The sequence below is a fragment of the Zosterops lateralis genome (assembly GCF_965231275.1).
Source record: "Zosterops lateralis genome assembly, chromosome: 13".
In the NCBI taxonomy this organism is placed as follows: Eukaryota; Metazoa; Chordata; class Aves; order Passeriformes; family Zosteropidae; genus Zosterops; species Zosterops lateralis.
Window position 1 is genome coordinate 5,037,562 of NC_139773.1, and position 19,660 is coordinate 5,057,221.

Below are 19,660 nucleotides of genomic sequence, written 5' to 3' on the forward strand. Positions count from 1 at the left end.
GATGCAAACCATCACTCTGCATGAAATAGAGTACTGTGGACTGTGTCCACCACAGATGTTGACAGAGCAAACTGGTTAAGTCTTGTTTTATTTTGGCTTATAGAATTTAGTATGGAGGAAAAAAAAGAAAGGCTTATGCTACCCAAGATCATTTTGAGGATATTCAACTGTCAAATCCAGGCTGATGAAGAACAGCTGTGCATTGCTGTATAGAGGTGTCAGAAAGTAACATCCTTGCATGACAGAGGAGAGGAAAAAACCAACCCCAAACAAAACCACACAATAGACATTGCTGTCACCCTGCTATCTCTGTTCTACCTGTGTGTATACATATTTTGGTTTAATTATAAAATTTTGAGGCTTGCCAGTGCAAGTTCTGGCTGCAGTAATGTGAATGAATTCTAGTTGATGGCAAAAATATATTTGCCCAAAGAAAGTTTTATTTTAAATGAAGTCAGTCTTAACAGATGTTGACAGACCGAAATCACCAAAATGAATGCATGTCCAATTACTTTCCATGAAGTGTTATCTGTTAGAGCAGTGTAAATCAGGAGGTCTCTCAGAGAAAACCTTCTTGAGTTACACAAGCACCGTTTTCATGAAAATCCATAGAGGGGCAAAGTATGCTTTTCTGTAAGAAATAAAGATCCCTGAATTTTACATGCACGAGAATCCTTTTCATTTGGGAACTTAATCTTGTGCTGTACGAGGCTTATGCTGTTGACCTCCCCACAGTCAGTATCAGCCCTATCCATGTGTCTCTTGCACTTGGTCACTTGTGCAATTGCCACTCATGTCTCAAAGGACCCACCATGTGTCTGAGGGCAATTCATCTTTTAGAAAATTAATTTTTTCATTATGTTTCTTTTTATTTGTTTTCCCTCTGTGTGTTACTTGCTTTTCTTCTCTCCCATCAGCAGAGAGATGAGTTTTGGTTTTGGCACAGGAATGTTTTAGTGGCTGCTGTGGGAAGATCACATGTAGTCTTTCAGCTTAAACTGATCTGCAGCAGGAGAGGAACTTGGATATGTAACTGTACTTCTGCCTTTTCCTACCTTTCTGATTCTCAAACACCCTGAATACATCCTGAGCTTCTCCCAGAAATTTGAACAGTGAAATGTGAAGACTTGATACTCTTGACCAGATTTTCATTCTGTTTGAGCACCCTGATTGCAGCTGGAGCCTGGGCTGTGGTTCATTTGGGAGTATTTCACATACCCAATGTGCACGTGCAGGTAAAGCCTCTGGCTTTGAGAGCAGTGTCTCCAGGAATCATCCAGCCTCCTGAACATGTGCTTGGCGAAGTTCTGCACATTGCAAACCCTGAAACTGCTGCATGGGAGTTTCTCCTGCCATTAAACCCTGCAGTGACGTGTGGTGTCCACCCATCTGCCCAGGGATTCCTCCTGTCATTAAACCCTGGAGTGACGTGTGGCATCCACCCATCTGCCCAGGGAGTGCTTGTTCACCCAGCAGTGACACAAAATTACTGTGGTGAGTCATAGCTAAGTGTCCTGAGGTAAACTCCAGCCAGGCAGTGTGCTCTGTGCTCCCTTCAAATTGAAAAACCCACAACTCAGCATCAGCACAAATGGGGTAACTGTTGAAAACTCACTTCTTCAGAGGATAAAATCTTATCTCAGATTCACAGACCCTCTCTTAGTTAAGAATGTCTGCATTATGTGTAAAAGCAAACTGGATGAGTTCTATGGTGTTATATTAAACATCCTTTCTATCAGCAAACCTCTGATGGGACCTAACTCAGCTCTTTTCCTGGAGAGATGGAAAAAGCCCCAACTATTTAATTAGGTCTTCTGTACTCTCAGCCAAAGCAGAATTGTTTTTCCTGAGGGTTTAGGTTTTTTTTTCTTTCTAGGTAACACTTTCAGTAAATTCTGTTGGTAGAAGCTGCCCACTTTTCATAGTCTATACATGTGGGCTGAGTTCTACTGGATTTAGTAGCATTGGACAGTGTGGAGAACTGGCCTCACATAGGGGATGGGGCCAACCCTGCAGAATCTTTTGCTCAGATGTATTCTCTGGTTGCTTTTAGTCAGCATATGGCCTGTTCCTGCTTGAGGAGAAGGAAATAAGAACTGAGAAATGCAGGAGCAGCAATAAAGACTCAATGTGTCCAGTTACTGAACTTCACCAGAGAACTTGATAAATGAGTCATTTTCAGCCTGGAGGAAACCCCACAGTAATGACTGGCCTTAGAAAGCATCCTGCCCTTCTGTGTTTTGAGATGCACATCAGGGGTTGTTTAAAACAGGTTTGTCTCCTGTGATATAAAGAACTTCCTGCTTGCTTTTTCTGTCCATAAAACCTTCCTTTCCTCCCCAGGGGCGAGTAATAGCCCTGTGCTGAGTCCAAGGGTAAACATGGGCTTGTAATCAAGGAGGTGTTAGCAGCTAAGTACTGGTCTATTAACTGCCTGCAAGTACTAAATCATTAGTTTGCAATTTTTTAATTTTCTTTTTTTAAATGTCAGAGAGGAGCAGGGGAATGATGATTTATTTTCTGTTCTATATTGGGGAAAGAACTGAGCAGGAACATAAAGGCTGATTTAGGGACTGGTTACCACTGAAGAGTGGTTTTACAACATCTCTTACCTGAATAATACTCTTTTCTGTGGTTTTGAGCTTTGCAGGGTAAAGCAAGAAATGTTCCTTTACGAGCTGGTCTTGAAATGTGTAGCATTCTGCCATGGTTTTGCACCTTGAGCTAACCGTTGCAAAACTAGCTCTATGTCCATCTAATTTTGTACTTCTTAGGTTGCCTTCCTTCGCTAACTGATGGGAAGAAGAGCAAACCTGCTGCTGCAGTAGATGAATTTCTGATTTGGATGGTTGGTAATTAAGTTGTTTGTTTCTTTGTGGCCAAATTTTCCACTGTATTTAAAATATTGGGGTTTTTTTCCATCCTCTTCTTTTTATAGTTCCTGTAAAAACCACTACTGTTCATGTGACATGGGACTGAGATATTTCATTGCTGCTCAGTGCACATACATTAGTAATTGTCAGTCACTACTGTTGTCACAAACCTGCATAGGACAGGTTTCTGTGCTGATCCTCAGCTGTTCCTTGGAAGGTTCTTCCAGAAATCCCATTCTCTCCCATGCTCCACTGACCTACCTGCATCACACAGAGTGTGCTTGGGTTCTTCTGCTCTGCCATGGTGCTGCAGTATTTCCCCACAGTCACATTCTCCTCCTCGTGTACACATGGATGTGGATGAGATACACAGCAGTTGCTCCAGGAAGGGATAAAGCATTTCCATGCCTTTCTGTCCTTCACACTTCTTAATGCTTTAAGTCTTTGCTGCAGAATCTGGTGATGAGACATCCCTGCAGGTAATGTTTCCAGGGAGCTGTTCTTTCATTTTCAGTTGTTTTCATCAGGAAGGGTGAGCCTGGGAAGCCTTGTCACAGATATGTACTATGCCATTGTGCCATTACTCAAATGTGAGGTGTTCTCTGGTTTTTCATTTGGTACTTCCTCAGCCAGTGCTTTTTTCCTCCTGCAGAGTTAAAAAACCCTGTATTTTGCTGCTAGTGGGAATGTAGTAATTTATACTTAAGTGTTTGCAGCAGCAGTCTGGCCTTCTTTAATACTCAGTGGAGAGTGGTGGGGTTAGGTTTGGGAGTCCTCCAAGGGTTCTGTGACTGTATAATGAGTGCAGGCTTCTAATTTGGACACCTGTATGAGATGGCTCCTGTATTAGATAGCACTAATGGTCTCTGAAGAGATTAAGTTGTGTGTGTAACTAACCCTGTATCCATCCATGGCAGAAACCTGAATGAGGTCCATATAACCTCATTCCCAGACCTGTCCATGGTCTGAAGCAGAGGATTCCTAGGGAATGGGATTGCTCCCTGTAGCCCCTTTTTGCCAAAGGCAGACTTTCAATTCTCTTATGTGCCATGCCTTTGTTTAATAGCAGTGTGTTCTCTCATATTCTTCAATGAATCAGTGTTGAAAACTTCTGTCTATCTAGGATGAGAAATCAGATAATCTTTTTGCAACAGTGTTCACAATGGACCAGCTTTCCTCTCAATGTGTTTGGTAACTCCATTAATGTAGTAGGAGCTACATGTGCATACAGGGAATAATGGTCTCCAAAATCCCTATGACAACTGCTAATTCAGTGTGACCAATGCATAATTTCTGCTTCAAGTCTGAAGGAATCTTTGGACCATTAAATTAGTCTTACAGCCATGCTTAGAATGGCCTTTTTGAAAATTCAAATAATGATGTAGAAATTTTAGCATGACTGCATTTGGTTGGTTAAGAATTTTTAAAAAAACCTAAGGTAGTAATAAAATGTTCAGATTTATACTCCATTTGCTAGAATTGAATGTGTAAACTGAGTAGATTAACTAAAGCAACTAAATATTGATCAAAATTTCTAGTTTTCAAGACTAGATGCTGATGGAGACCTTTGAAGATTTCTTAGTATAGAAAACTTGCCTTTCCAAGCTGTATCATAGAGAAGGTAACATGTTCCATTAGGCACTTCAGTGTGCTGGTGCAATGGCAGGAATAACCATAAATAGTATTTTAACAGTTCATAGTGTTTTTCTTTCATGGGGCAGTAAAATAACTTCTTTCATGAGCCAATAGATGAAAATATTTCTTAGTAATGTTCTTCCTATGTACATTTTGGAGAGAATTGGGTACCTAATGTCATTAGGTAATATTGTGAATTCCTGAGTTGTTCCAGGCTTTGTTTTAATCTCTGGGTCTCAGATGTGTTGAGAATTTGAGCTCCAGGGCAGTTAATGTGTTAAAGGGGAAGTATTATAATGTCAGTCACTAGGGTTCATTTTAATAACATGCTGCTTTGGATTTCCCCACTGAGGATAATAGTAGCCCACCACTGTTGTCCTATTAACTATACAGCTTGTGGTGTCTCTTCACTTAAAAGTCTCTTCTTTCTTTACATCTTTCTGAGTCTCTTCAGCTTCTGCTCATAGATAGCATTTTCAGACTGAGCACAATAATCCAGAAGAAAATTTACCTTTCAGTAGTAAAATATTTGACATTGCTGCTACCTTTGAAAGACAGTGTTTTCTTTGCTCTTCCCAAGCAAACTGAGCAGAATGTATTTCCCACTTTTAATTCTTAGGACTTTGTAGAAGCTTTTAGTTATTAAAATTTAGTTTGTTTCTTTTCAAACCAATTGTCACAAGTCTTCTAATTGGTTCTATGATTTTTGGAACAGTATCACTTTGCATAGATGTGAAAAATATATTAGGAGCTTACAATTCAGCAGGAGTCAGGGATGCACAGGGATGTTGATTTATCTGGTAAATGAACAAGTTTCCTGTTTCATAGTAAAATAGTAATGCAAGGGTAATAATGATCTATTAAAGAAAGGTGAGATGATCCTCATTATGGATTATTGTCCATATCCAGAACTGACTGTTCCGAGTGCTCTGTCATAGCACATAGGCAGTTATCTTCTTCTACAAGTTCTAAATTTTGTACTGAAAGACCTCTCTGTTCATGGAGATCCAGTGGATTAGGAAGTTTACTCCACTCCTGAAGTATCAGCCAAAAGTGTGGTCGCTCTCATAAAGCAAAACTTTTCCATATTATTTATAAATCAGGAATGCTTACTGTGTTCCTTATGCATGTGCTGGCATTTTAGCCATTCAACTTGATTTAGAGATAAGAAATAAAAAAAATTTAAATTGGAATGTCACATCACCTTTGTCTGCAACAAACAATTTCCAGATCTACTTTTCTCTACAGTAAACTGCAAAGGCATTGCAGATTTGCTGCAAGTTTCAGTGGAGAAGTGTCATGCTGTGGTGATCCTGTTCTATACCAGGTTTCACTGCATAATTAACTCCAAAACATCTGTAGAACAAATCTTCTTGCATGCTGCATAAAAAAAGTGTTGCTAATTGTGTGGGTGGCATCTGTCAGTCTGCTTGTGAGTGTCAGAAACCATATTGTATTATTTTTAAAGTCTCTGAAGGCTGATAACAATCTGTCTTTAACTGTAAACTAGTAATCTGATGTAATGACGGGAGAAATAAACTTCCCAGCTGACCTGACAGAAAAATGTGTTCTTGTTGAGTAGATATTTACGGAGTCAACAAGTCATAAAAGCAATTGGCTGGCAAGAAATGCTGCTGATTTCAGTGACACTTAATAATAATAAGATCTTTAAAAATCAAATTAATTAGGAAATAACGTCTTTTCAGTCCCAGTCTCACAGGTCAGGAGGAAGAAGAGGTAACCAGTTTGATTTCTTGCCCTGCCCTATTCTGTCCTGGCCTGCAGTGTATGTGCTTTAAACAGTGCAGGATTGAGCAGCAAAAACTCTGATGATATGATGTCTATAAACCTAAGGAGGGGAAGCAGCAACTCATAGTAACCCTAATTTTTTGTACTACTAGCTACAACTACTCAAAACCAGTTAAAAATAGTTATACCTTTCCTTTCTAGTTCAATATGAAATTTGGAAATATTCATAACATGAGTGTGTCCTTCTTGCCTTTTCAACTGGCCTCCTTTTTCTGTGGTTTTATTTATTTAAAGCTTTAATTTATATCTAGAGTTAAAGAAGATTTTTCCTAAGCCTTTAAGGAAATATTTTTCTGCTGATATTGTATGTTAAAATAGAGCAATACTTCTTAATAAGAGGTATTTCATTAGGAACTCTTCCAGATGCTACAGACCTACCATCAAAGTACCACTAAGGGCTATTTATCCTGTAGCAACCATGAAAAATGACATGGGGAGTTCCTCTTCTTGGGGACAGTTGACCATGGCTTCACTTAATTAGACAAAGCTAGAGTTTCTGAAAAACTTTCTGTTGGACTCTAAGCATAAATATCTCTTTATCTTAATATGCAAGATGTAACTGTTATCTGTCCATTTGCATGTAGTCTCTAATGATCTTGCAGAAGGGTACTAGAGGAAAAAAGAGCACTGTATGTTGTGCTTACCATTTATATTCAGCATCAGTCACAATGGAAAGGGATCCAATTCGCATTTCTGTTGGATATAGTTTAAATTGTGGTATATAACTTGTCTTTAATGGCTTTGCCCCTGTTTCCATGTTTTCTGAAGGGGGAGATTAAAGTGGGTACTTTATTATATTAAAGACTTCCAGACAATGGAATGGAAACAAAGTTGTTTTATAAAGGTGAAATACCTAACAGACCAATGAAGCCTGATTAGATACCTTATTCCACTTGCTTGCTTTTTTTTTTTTTTTTTTTTTTTTTTTTTTTTTTTTTTTTTTTTTTTTTTGTCATATATTTGTATTTACATCTTTTTTGGTAGCTTCAGTACATCTGTGGTCCTCTAAAGAACTTCCTGCATTCAGTGAGGTGTAGAAATGTGGACAAGCTAAAGAAAAAAGTATGATGGAGGAATTTTAAGGCCTCAAAGGATAACCTCTTCTTGCATGAACCTGGCCATGCTTTCCTTTGCTAAGCCCTTCAGACTTTTGCTGGCATCTCTGGCTTTGCCTGACAGACAACTGGCCACGTCCTTTGCAGTGACCATCTGAATGAGTCCCCAGCTCTGTGTCACCACTTGCATAACTGGAGCCTTCAGATCACACTGTGTTTGAATATCTGGCACTATACAGCCTCTCTGACTACTTTTAGAGTATCTTAAGTCTTGAGAGCTCTAGAGCAGCCAGCTGAGGGTCACATACTCACTAATCAATTTCCTTTGCAAGGCAAATGGACTAGACCTTTCAGCAAAACTCTGCTAAACTGTTCTTTTTTTACAGAACTCTCACTGGCTGGGAATCACCTGTCAGACAATCGGTGCAGACATCAAGAAAAAAAAAAAAGTATTTCTGTAATTATGGTTCTTTTTTGAGTGTGTTATCCATCCATTTCACAATTTACTTTTCTTTGCCACATTTAAAGAATGCTGGACTTTGCACTGGTGAAGAAACCAAGGAACTGTTCTGCTCATGGGTTTTTTGGTTTTTGAAGTAATCTTCAATCACAAGCATAAAGAATTTATCTAAGGAGAATAGAGAATGTGAGAGTTCATTTTATGCAGGCCCAAAACAATATTAGACAAAACTGTTATGGTTTTTGCCTGCCATGGTTTGCCAAAGGCTAATAGCTCAGTGTATTTACAGCAAAAAGTTATATATAGAACTGTTGGGAACTTCTCCAAATGTTTTGTTCCTGTCCTTCACATTAGCTAAAGAAGGAAATATTTTTCAAAGGTAAGATGAGATTCTTTTGGGAGTTTCAACAATATTCCAAACTAATGCTGGGGTTCTATCAAAGATCTGGTTTTCTTCCCTAACCATCAACCCTCACTTGCTTATGATATGAAAATGCATATGTGCAAACTGTCTTCATGTCTCACCAAAGGTACTTCTTCAGGTGTGTTGGTCAAAATGTATTACATTGTTTACAGCTGAGGTCTCTTAATGATTTAGGGTTGCTGTATCTGTCACTGATTGCACATCATCTGTAGGAGACTGATTTCAGGTGAGAATTATTGGTGTTTCTAGATAAGGAGGCCTTTCTTAAACAGGTACACCTGTGACTTTTCCCCCCTTCTATCCCACATATTTTGCTTTGTTCTTAGTCTTGCATGTTTCTGATTTTGTCATAGTAAGTGAAAAAATGGACTGCATAGTTCTAGAGGCATATTCCTTAATCCACTTCCTTTTCAACTCTGTTATTGGAAGAGTAAAGCTTGCTTTGGTGTGGGGGAGTGGATTTAACCGAGTGAGACGGAGCGCACCTGTGTGCACACTGCAATAGCTGGAACCAGGTTAGTTGAGAAGTTACTGCAGCCTGAACTAGACTTTCGTGTCGAAATAGAAGGCACACGGAAAGCGGTAACTTATTGTAACGTACCGCACTTTTCAGTGGGCAGAACGGGGCAGGGTGATTTCCAGAAGGAGGATGGAAACGGGCAGGAGGCAGCGGTTCCCACCTCTCCGTGCCGCGGGACACGGCGGGCCGGAGGAGCGCTGGTGGGGCAGGGGCGGCCGGGTCCGTTCCCGGCCGTGCTTTGCCGCCGGCACCGTCCAGGAGCGCCGGGCCAGGCTGCCCAGGGCCGTCCAGGGAGGGAGGGAGGGCAGGAGGAAGGCGCGGCCCGGGCAGGGCTCTGTGCGGGGCTCGGCGCGGCTGCGGCGGGGGCGGAGCGGGGCGGAGCGCGGCTCCCGGGCCGCTGCGGGCAGCCGGGGGAGGGGGGGAGGGCCCTGCGGCCGGTGACTTCATGGGAAGGAGGCGGCGGGAGGTGGGTCTCGCTTTCCGTCTGCCGGTGCCGTCTGCAGGGCGGGCGAGAGGCCGGGCAGGGCGGGCGGGGGGACAGCGGTGACGGAAAGCGGCAGCTGGGGGGGACGGCAGCGCTGGGTTGACTCCCTCCCCCCTTCCCCCTCCCGGCCGGAGGAAGATGGAGCTCGGTTAGTGAGGGCTTGCGGGAGGAGCGGCGGGAGCAGGTAAGAGCTGCTACTCCTCCTCCTCCTCCTCCCGCGGCCGGGCTGCCAGCGGCGGGCGGGTCGGGCCGGTGTCCCCGGCGCAGGTGGCACAGGTGACACAGGTGGGCCCGGGGCCGCCGTGCCCTTGCCGGGGCCGCGGCCGGTCCCGCCGTGCGGAGCTGAGGGCGGACAGCCGGGGGGAGCGCCCTCGGCCGCAGCCCCTGAGGGCAAAGCCGCGTTCGGAGCGCCCCCCGCCCCGCGCTCGGGGTGTCGTGCCGGGGATGCGGGAAGGGCTCTGCCCCCGCCCCGTCTCCCCTGGCTCATTGATGAGCTCCGGGAAGGGCTTCTGCATTGCAGACTCGCTTCGCTCCTGCATTCGCGGCTCCAGCCTGTGCAAGGAGCCTGTTCCCTGGCCGGGTGCTTCGGTGCTGCTCGGGCAAGAGGCCGATTCGGGCAGGTGGTATATCCTTCTGTGTTTCTTGGACCGTGTCAGGACATTTGGGGGGATTGACCTCATTCCATAACTATTAGATGTGCATATGATGTTCATTCTCCTTCTAAAACAGCTGCGGAAGGGCATCTGTCCGGATTTGTGTGAAAAACGCTCATTAGGAGTTCAGAGGGTGCAATACAGTGCAGTGAGATATAATGTGCATATAAAACATAATGCAGGGAGGCACACGACCTTACATAATCTAAATTTAAAAGCTCCCTACCCCTACGCTTACCCTGGAGGTTGTAGGGATATGTCTGTTCTAAGCGCTTTCTGGAGACCCGTTTGGTACCTGAGATAAAGATGCGGCGTGCCCTGTGAGCCAGTGCTGAAAATAAAATAATAAATTGTTGACTACTTTTGCTGTAGTTCTGTCCCAGTAAGTTCCTCGTTGCTGCTCAGTGTCTTGCACACACAGTGATATTCGTGCCTACATGGGCATGCACAGCTCCCACAGCCAGAGGGGATGGTCCCTTCTGTTGTCCCTTGCATGTGCCTTTAAATTGACCAGCTAAACCACTGTCATATTTTAATAAACTCTTGAGGCTTCTCCTCCTAGGCCTGAATAGTGCTGCATTTTCTAGCATATGGATATGAATTTAATGTAAACAGAAAGAAACCGTTCACACTTTTCATTTGACCTTCACCATCTCAGACAAATACTCAAAACTGATGATCAGGGGAAGTATTTTGGAAAGGCCTGGTTTAAAATGTATTGCTGGAGGCAATGTATGCAACCTATACCATATCTAGGATGACACACAGTCACTGTTCTGAGCTCTGTGTGAAAGGAAACTAATGTCTGATAAATTTGGCCCACATTTTATTTTAACTCAGTCCTTACAGATGACATTGACTTTAATAAAGGTTGCTATGGCACAGATTTAAAGCAAATTGTATTAAGCTTCTGGAATTGAAACTGCTGTTGATAGGAAAATGTTGTTTTGTTATTTACAATCTGTTATTAAAATATGAGTGTGTTAGCTGTTGAGGCTGGATCTGGCTCTGTTTTCTGCTGTTGGTGTGAATTGACTAAATGGTCTCCTTTCTATGGATGGAGGCCAGATTTTTCCCTGGTATGACTGTGCTGCTCACACAGGGGCAAACTAGGCTTTTCCCATTTGAATCTGGAATATAGATGAATGTCAGTGCCTCCCAGCCTCTGGAACACTTTCTATTACAAGGCTGTATGCTTTTGCTGAAGCTGTAGCATTGGTGTGGGGTACAGAACCTCTGTGGGCTGTGTGTGCCCACACAGCAGCAATCGTGGTGTGACACGGGCTAGCAATGACACCTTTGTCACTCTGCTTCTTTTGCGATACTACGTTTTCATGTCTGTAGTTTTTACAAGAAACTCAGTCATCTTCAGCTTAATTCAGGTATAATATAGCAACTGTTAAGGGAATGAGGCTGGCTAGGGATCAGCTCTTATAGAGTCGTATTTTTGTGCACGTATAGTGCAGAAGTAACTGATTGCTTAATCATAATGTACCTGGTTTTGGAGGAGGCTGGTTTGGGGTTTTCTTTTAGCCAATGGATTTGAGAAGATTTTAGTCTTGGCTTAATCAATACAAATTCATGTAACAGTGATGGTGGCTGGATGTTTCAGACCAAAGAAGCATGTAATGAGCAGGTAGAAAGGTACTTAGTCCTGCCCTAGCAAGCCTAACTCTGCATATTTCACTGCCCTGGCACATCTCTCTTATTGTCATGGTGGCAGACTCAGCAAAAAGGGCATTCAGTGAATGGGACTCCAGGTAAGGAATTGCACAGAGCTGCACACATGCAGGCTATGAGCACTGCCTGATGTTCCCAGGGCAGCCATTGTGCTAACTGTTGCCATAGTTGTCCTTCATGTTACTTAGTTAAAAATTGGGGAATCTATGTTTTAACCAGTACTATACATAGAACATCTAATTTAAATTAAAACTGTATGTTTTAAATATAATCCCTGTTGTGTTTTCAGATCATTTAGAGTCTTGTATGAGTTCATTGGTATTTTATCTCTGTTTTCTGGGGGAAAACAGTAATTTTATTAAATTTGTTACATACCGTATAAACTCAAGAATTTAAAAAAATGTGAATGTCATTGTGCTGTCACATACTGTTATTTTCCTGTTTGTGCCTTTAGACACAGTAACCCTCTGTAGTCTTCATGGGAGGAGAAGAATACTGGCAAGGCATCATCATATATTGAGTTATACAGGAGAGAAAGTTGGACCTGAGAGAAGGAAAGGACTAAGGGAACTAGCAGAATGTTTGTTTCCAGATAGTCTACACCTCATTTCTTGGAGTTTTTAATGAAGTCTCCTTCTGTTTAATATTTTCTGCATTTCAAAAACATAATGAAATCTGAAGTTCCTTTTGACTCAGATTTCATGGTATATCTTGGAATTCATATTAAGCAAAAATTACACATAAACATTTAATTAAGCAAACTGTAAGCTTAAAATACCAGGTGATATTGTTATTAAATTGAGAACTGAAAATAGAAAAGGTGTTGTTGTTGTTGTTGTTGATTTTGTATTCTACTGGTTAATTTATCATCAATATGACTATATAAGCATTCATAGATATTTAGACTAAAGCATGGAGCTAAATGGTATGTGGACCTTCTAAACAAATGAATCAGGTTGCCCTAATCAAAAATCTGGGAGATTAACTTAGCTGGTCTGAAAATTCAGCTGTATAGACTTAAACAAAAGTAGTTTACCATTTGAGGTGTGGAACAAATATTGCACAGATATTCTATTGCATTTTCCTGTATTTCTTTATCATTGTTTTCCTAAGGCAAAGCATGACAAAAAACAGAGAAGTTGAATAAGATGGCAGAACTGGTCTCAAATCCTAGGTGGTAATTGATTGGTTTTATTTTAAGGGCAGATTAATTAGTATATACATGTAAATGTAGCAGTACAACACTTTCACTGTCAAATATTTTCTAGACTTTTTTTGTTGTTGTCCTTCCCTAAGGAAGGAAAAATTGTAAATTTGACAAGCATGCAGGTACTGGAGATATGAAAGTCTTAACTTGCTGTTCTGTTTTCATATTGTTCTCCTAACATCACTATTTCTGTGATTATTTCTGAGTTTAAGTAGTTTAAAAAGGCAAAGCTAATTGTGATGTATTTCAAGTCTCATTCTCAGTTTACTTAAGTCTCTTGTTCTTCTATTTGAGGTTGGTGTTTTCTATTTTAGGATGCTGTTACACCAGTGATTTTTAGTCATAATGCTTTGCTGTAGTGTTTTACTGTGGGTTATTGACACTATCTGCATTTAATATCTCTTGGACAAACCCTTTGAAAAGCTTTAGGCTTGAAATAGAGACTTTGTTCAGCTTGCTTATTAGCTTTTATTAGAAGGGTTTATAAATTCATTTATTTAGAGTATCTCAGCCTTTTGAAATGCACTTTTAGTAAAAAAAACCCTAGAAATCTCAAGACAAAGTATGAATTTTCTCTAAGTTAGTTTGAAAATGTATTTTCTTATGTATTTTATTGAGGACATGAAGGATTGCTGTTGCTGGAAGTATTTTTCAATAATTGCAGGGCATTTTTCAGAGTGAGAATATTTACAAAGGCTTCATGATATATTTAGTAAAATTAGAATGCTTCCTGTTGTACATTGAAAATTCCTTTGGTCAGAACCCTGAGTTTTGCTGCTCCCTGCTCATGATTTCAGTCTTGTATGCAATGCATCAATTTAGCCTGTACGCAGAACAAAGTAAGGGGGTTTTGTACAAAGGGTAAAGTAGCTATTTTTATCTGTCAGTGTTTTGCAGATGCTCAGTTCTCTACAGTGATTTTTTTTTTTCACTTGCACGTTCTCTTAGGAACTGCTGAGTAATCATTTGCATTGAGTAGTTAATCAAAGAAGGGGCAAAACCCATGTAGAAACTGAGCAAGCTATGGAAGAATATTGATTCTCATTTTGGTCATAATGGTTATATTTCCACTATTGTTTTCAGAATTAGAGTAAGGAACACTGGGAGCTTGTTCTTTAATTAGATGCTTGAAATATCACATTTCTAATCCTGATGTCTGCTGACATTAGTGGCCTCTGTCCTGTGGAAATGTACAAAGTGGTTGCTGCTGTGTGTGACCAGGAGATGTAATACTGTGATGTTATCAGAAATGTGTTCAAATGCCTTTGATTAAAATGGCTAGCTGCCATGGTGATAGTGCCATAGAAACTGGTAAAATAATCAGTGCCTATTAGGAAATCTGAATGAAAAATTCTTCTCTAGTTTTCTGTCTTTCATGTTTCAGCACCTAAACAGGAGTGAAACTGCTGATGTTATATTCCTGATTGAAAAACATACTGAATGAATTCCTTTGTATTACACAGCAGACTGGGCTCAGGTTGTTGTATTGGTACTGCTGAAACATTAAATGCATGAGTGACTGACAATTCAGTCATCCCACAGATGACTTATAGTCCCTAGAACAAGGGCACTGGGGTAGGACACCTTTCTTACAGAGCTGATATTTGTTGTTAAGTCACTTTACTTTTCTCCATTGTATTTACTTGCTAAATAGTACAATAAGTATCATTTCCTTCAAAAGCACTCTTCAAGCAAAGAAAGGCTGTGACTGTGTCCCATAGCCAGTGTTTGCACAGACACAGTACAGTAGTGAAAAAACTTTAATTTGGGAGCCTGACTTTGTAAAGGGTTTTGTCTGCCTCAAGCTATGCAAATCTTGAGTACAAGAATGCCAAATAACATCATATAACACTAATATCTTTACTGGCTTAGCTTTTCTCATCTCTTCTGAGATCTATTGCAACAAGAAACAAAGTGTGAGAAACACTTGCCTGGCTTACATTGCTCTGTCTCTGGTTGGAATGAGCCATTTCACTCTTACTGATTAGTGACTCTGTAGGGTCCTTACACACTGTAGGATATTGCTAAGCAAGGACATGGTGGGATGAACTCAGATGTATCTGTCCAGCTATATGCAGATTAATTTTCTGTGCAAACACTTACATGGCCTGCAAAGTTTCTGAGGCAGTGCAAAGGAGCTTTTATCCTGTGTTAAATAGTTTTCCCTCTTAGCGCTGAGATCAATGTAAAGGACAATTGCTTGATGGTGGTGAGCTTGAGTTTATTACCTAGATCCACCCTGTGCTAAGCAGCAGACAGTAGCAGTAAACACTGACTATCAAGCTGTACACTTAGATACAGAGATGATAACACACTTTCTCTAATCAGAATAACTTACTTGCCTGAGAACAGAACCCAGACCAAAGCATTGCAGATGGGTGTGTCAGGTACAGTTTCAGATCTGCCATCTCTTAGCATCTGCCCATCTCTTACCTGAGAATATTTACTATCCCAGTAGCTTCTATTTTAGATCTGTTACATTGTCAATTCTCATGAAGAGGAGGACATACAGGTGTATTAAATAACATTATGGTAATGAGACACGATTGTTTTAGTGTAAATAAAGTATTGATTTAGCAAACTATAATTAAGTGTGAAGCAATGAAATCACCTCCATGTTCCTCTAAATAACTCTTTACATCTTTGTCTCTGGAAGAGTACAAGTGGTTTAAAGGAAAGGCAGATTTATGTAATTTCAGCAGAAAGAATGACAGAATATTCAACCTGTAGATAAAGTTCAGGTATGGGAAAGATGGAGATAGTTTGGTGTGTTCATCTGTTCTGCCAAGTGTAGCTCGAGACAAGCTTCCCTTCAGAATAAATTAACAGAAGCAACATATAATGGAGAAAGCCACAAGGATAAGATTAAATAAAATCAGGTTGATACACTGTTTGCACTTTGCTAGATTGAGGCTGTTTGCTGGTAAAAAATTGCCGGTATGCTTTTTCATTATCCTTGAGTACCACACATTTACAAGAAGGGGGTTAAAATTGGAGATTGTGAAGTTAACCTGAAAATTCAGAATTTAAATGAAAAATCACGACAGCTGAAATTTATATCAATGTTGGTATTTCATGTTTGGTTTCTCAACAATCATAAAAAGCAAGGTTCAAATTAAAACTATGGGAAGGGATGCCAATGTTAGGTCATGTAGGGTGGCATTTCCAGGTTTTAGTGACAGTTTTCCACAGAGATCTGAGGCCCTATGAGCTACTCTCACAGTTTCTTATCCTGTATAGTTTTGATGCCTCAGGAGGCAGGTGAAAAAGAATCAGATATTCTAGTACTGGACTTTCTGCAGTGTCTCTTCTGTATTGAAAGAAGACCTGTGTGAAGGAATGAGTTTTTGAGCCTTGTAGTTGGGAATGTCTTAGTGGCTGGTGAGAACTGTAGAAGCCAAGTGTTTGTTAGCAATAGACAGTTTATTCTTTCAGGCTCCTCTATATGAATGCATATAAGCCTCAGATACACAGAACTCACATTTATGCTTATAATTGAAGTTGTCTTAGATGTTCGTGTTGTGGTTCAGTTCACTGCTCAATACTTCGAGACAGTTTCAAATAAAGTAGGAAAAGCTCCTTGCACTCGTATGAGTAATCTCCTTTTCTAAGAGGCACCCAGAAGTGCTTTGCTGGTTTGCTCCTTCTCTCATATTTCTCTCACTGTGCATAGTCACACTTGTCTCTCTGCTCTGGTATTCCAACCTGAGCATGCCTAGTAGGTAAGGACTGTAGAACAGTTTTGGGCAGGAAATACAAAGATAGATATTCATTGTTGTATAGTCAGGCTGTAAATGCTAAAAGCAGAATTTAATCAGGATTATTAAAAGGATGCCTTTTCGTGGCAAGAATAAGAGGAAACAAAAGGTTGTGAAAAAATATTATATGAAAGTTCTCTTGCAGGAACTCAATGTAGAGATCTGTATTGTCTCCTGGGCAACACAGTTTACATTTTTATGATTCTGCATTGTTCAAAATTTCTTCTGACATTAACAGATAAAAGCTCGTGCAGAAGGAAGAGCAGCATCATCAATCTAGAGCAGTGTTGATTGTAACAATAATCGCTACGTTGTCTCTCTCTGGGCTACATCATCTTTGTAACAGGAGATACTTGTTTCCTGTCGCTTGATCCATCCCAAATACTGTTCTCAGTTCCTTTACCTGTCAGAGGGAAGATCCCTGTGATTGGCAGAGGAGGATGTCAAACACTGGCTAATAGTTGGAAATTGAATCTCAGTACTTTGACTGGGAGAATGAATAAGAATTTTGTGGTAAGGTCCAAATCTATTTGGACTGGTTTTGTGGTTAAAAACACATGCTACAAACTATTAATTGCTTACTACCCATGAGGGAGTCTTTAAAGCAGGCCTGTGGCACTCAGTGGCACTCACCCCTCATTGCTGTGATGTATCGCTCATGAGGCTTGGTACACTCTGACTGCAAAAGGACCATATTCTGGTGTCTGCAGATAAGCTTTATGTACTCACCCTGGAAAACCTGATGCATGTGCTTCCAGTTGAGGTGTTGCTGGCTACTCCCCCTCGGTGCTAATGCAGATCAGGTGCAGATTATGAGCACACAAGGCTGCAAAGTGTAGACCTCAAGTAGCACGGAAATATAAATCATTATCTTTTGCTACCACCGGAGATGGATACTCACTGAGCCTGAGCAGCTGAGTGCTCAGTGTCTGGAGTTGATGACAGGTTTGCATCTAGCTGATAATCTCTTGACTTTCTTTGATATAGAATTTGAGAAACAGAGCTGTTATCATTTTCCTTCCTCCAGTTTTGTCTCCTAAAATATGCTTTACATAAGAAATGGCCCCTTCAAGAGCTATTCAGTTGTTGGGTTTCATTCCACATGCCTCTCATATTTAAGATAAAATATTTTCCTATCCAGTATAAATAGAGAGATGTGTACTCATGAGAGAAGATATCTCTGAAACCTTTTGGTTGTCATTAAATGTATCTTTACAGAAAGAAACTTGTGAAATATCCTTATTTGGATTTCATAATGAAGTTGACTTCCATAAATAGTTGCTTTATTTTTGTGAGGTAAAGATTGGGAGAGCACATAATTTTACTGTACATTTTGGGTAGAAATAGTCCTATGACTGGCTTTACCCCAATTTTTTTCTTATAGAGGTTATAGTAACGTGTATGTATGTTTTCTGTGCACCATTTTTCTTTTCTGGGTCTGAGACTTATCAATGGAGGAGAAAATGATTCTGTAACAAATTCCTTGAGAGTCAAGCTGCCATGGTCCTTAGGAACATGGAGAGAAAAAAAGGTCTGGGGCTTTCAAAATACAAAATCCATCCACCTCCTCCAGGCCACTGAAACAGGCCTTCTCTCCTAGTAGAATAAGGCCAGAAAATAGCCTTTGAGTTGTGGAGTTCTGAGTATGTCTGGCAGAGGGAATCATTTTGGCAGCAAAATACATTTTGAGCTGAAATACTAAAAGAGTGGATGGACAACAAGTGGATTTAGTTCCCTATTACCATTAGTTTGTTCAAACCCATAAAACTGTCTTTTACTGTCAGAGACCTGCAGATTAAGGCCCAGATATTTTAAAACATCTCATGACTAATATCTATGAAAAAAAAAAAGACTATTTTGAGCTGTTTGAAATGATGCCATGTTAGTATATTCACTTTTAAAGTGGGGTGAAATGTAACTGTATAAAATAGTTTGCCACATAGGTGTGATTTCTGGTGGTATTTTATCTCCAAGCCATGTCTTTCTTGGATATGGCTATGGAAAATACATTATGTTTAGAGAGAGGAAGAAAAAAGAATAGATTTTCATGAAACCTGTAACTTCATCACTGTTGTGTATTTTGTGGTCTTAAGTGCAGCCAATTTTAGAAGTGATTCAATGCAGTAGAGTAAAAATCCTAAGATCTAGATGTAAAAACGTCTACTAAGTCAAACTCTAATTATAGTATCTTGTGGTTATCTTATTTGTTTTTACTGCTACACGGTGATAAATTTAACCCGGTGTTAATTGTAGTTTTGTAATTTGAGATAATGAGCCCTGCAGGCGAGGGCTCACCAGTGTCACGAAGGTGGAAACACCAAAGCGGAACTTTCCTGCCTGCACAGCTGCTCATGCAAAACGTGACCTTTGTTTGATCTTCTTGCTGAAGTTACAGAGCAAACGAAATGCAGGAGCTGTAGATAGAAAACTGTATGTTCACTGCTTTTGAAAGAAAAGGCTGTGGAAAAGGTAGTTGAAGATTTAGAGATGTGTTCTAGAAGCACAAGTTATTGTCGAATTGCAAAAATGTTTCCTGAAAACCTGTAGAAATCTTTAAACCTTGTAAAATTATTTTGAAGTAGAGAATTAGCTAATCCTACAGTAATTGCCAGGGAAGTTGTGTGGGGATTTTTTGGTTAGTTGGTTGGTTGGGGTTTTTTAATTTTAATTTTTAGAAATTCCTAAGCAGCCAGGCAAGAAAAAGCTTAAGGCCTGTTTAATAAAATATCTGGGTGGAGAGAACTGCTAATAATATGCAGTTCTCCTTCTGTGTTGCTTTTTCACGTTCCCACTCTTTGCTTGGCTGGAATGTAGTGGTGTTACATATTTGTAGATCTAACAGCTCTTCTTCAAGCCTTGCACTGTAAAATTGGGTCACTGAATAATAATGCATGTTAAATAAGACAAGAGGGTTTGTTGTATTTACGGAAAAAGTTAGCAGCAGGATCTCACACTATTTACAGGAAACATATTTTGGTTAAGAATAAGCACATTTCCTTTAAATACATTACTAGCCATTCACAAAATGTATTCTTCTGGATTCTTCTCCTGTATGCAAATGGCTCAGGATTCAATCAAATAGACCAAATGTAGCAAAAAGCC

At 40.3% G+C, this 19,660-nt stretch overlaps 1 protein-coding gene across 3 annotated transcripts in view; it reads left to right on the plus strand.

Annotated features, from left to right (window-relative positions):
* Positions 1–9,193: 9,193 nt before the first annotated feature.
* Positions 9,194–19,660, plus strand: part of OTUD7A (OTU deubiquitinase 7A) — a 98,834-nt gene continuing 88,367 nt past the window's right edge. For 2 of the 3 annotated variants that reach the window (XM_083871187.1, XM_083871189.1), the window contains exon 1: positions 9,307–9,444. The gene's annotated coding sequence lies outside the window, so the exon portion shown is untranslated. Of the gene's footprint in view, positions 9,243–9,306; positions 9,445–19,660 lie in introns of those variants that run through there. The other variant, XM_083871188.1, reaches the window with a different exon arrangement.